This window comes from Sesamum indicum, unplaced genomic scaffold (genome assembly GCF_000512975.1).
Source record: "Sesamum indicum cultivar Zhongzhi No. 13 unplaced genomic scaffold, S_indicum_v1.0 scaffold00142, whole genome shotgun sequence".
In the NCBI taxonomy this organism is placed as follows: domain Eukaryota; kingdom Viridiplantae; phylum Streptophyta; class Magnoliopsida; order Lamiales; family Pedaliaceae; genus Sesamum; species Sesamum indicum.
Window position 1 is genome coordinate 374,589 of NW_011628059.1, and position 994 is coordinate 375,582.

Genomic DNA, 994 nt, shown 5'->3' on the forward strand with positions numbered 1-994 from the left:
TAAGAAATTCTAGGTATGTGGCTGTTGGACAGTACCATGCAATGTAATGCTTAGTCCTGCCGAATTCTAGGTATGTGGCTGTTGGAAAGTACCATGCAATGTAATGCTTAGTCCTGCCACTGTTTTGCATCGTGTGTCCTAAATTGTTGTTTTCTTGGGCATACTTTTTGAATATTAACTCTTTTGAGTGTTGAGCAATCAAGGACTTGTCTTTTAAAGCTTTAAACCACTAAAGGATATGATTAATTTAACGGCACCTTTTATTGACTTATTGTAGTCAAGGAACTCAAGACGAAGAAGATTCTTGTACGAGATGTGGAGACAGCTACTAGCTCATACCATACATTTGATGTGTTGCGATCTTTTGTGATAAGTTGTTCGGGTGTCATGTTATAAATACATGACCTCTTTGTGCTTAGCGTGTGAGGATGGGCATAAAAATTAGTCTTTGGATCTTGTGTACTTCTCATTTCTCTTTTTGCAGCCAATTCTAGTACATCTTTGTAAGCATCATGCTGTTTGTACAATGATAGGACTACGTTGTTGAGTTGCAGTTGCTAAGACCAACCTAATCCATCTGATGACAGCCTAATCCATCTGATGATTTGAAATCTAAAGAGAAAAATGAAGAGAGAAGATGCAACATTAAAGCTGACAAATTATGTTCTTGCTTACTTATCTCTCTCTGTCTCTCTCTCTCGCATACAGCTTGATCTCTCGTCCACTAGTATTCCAAGAGAGTCGCTTTTTGTCTTCACTTTAATTATGCGGACTTCTAGTTTTACTTAATTGCTTGTGGTAGAATATATCCATATTATTGCACCTATTCTTTCCCCAATCACATAAATGAGCTAAATGTGGCCTCCAAGTTGGTATCTGTTTGATAAAATGTTTAATAAAAAGTAAGATGTAAGTACAGAAATTTACTGCTTTATTTAGATCAATAAGGGGAAGATGAAAGGGGAAGAGTAGTTGCTTTTCAAGGGGACGAATG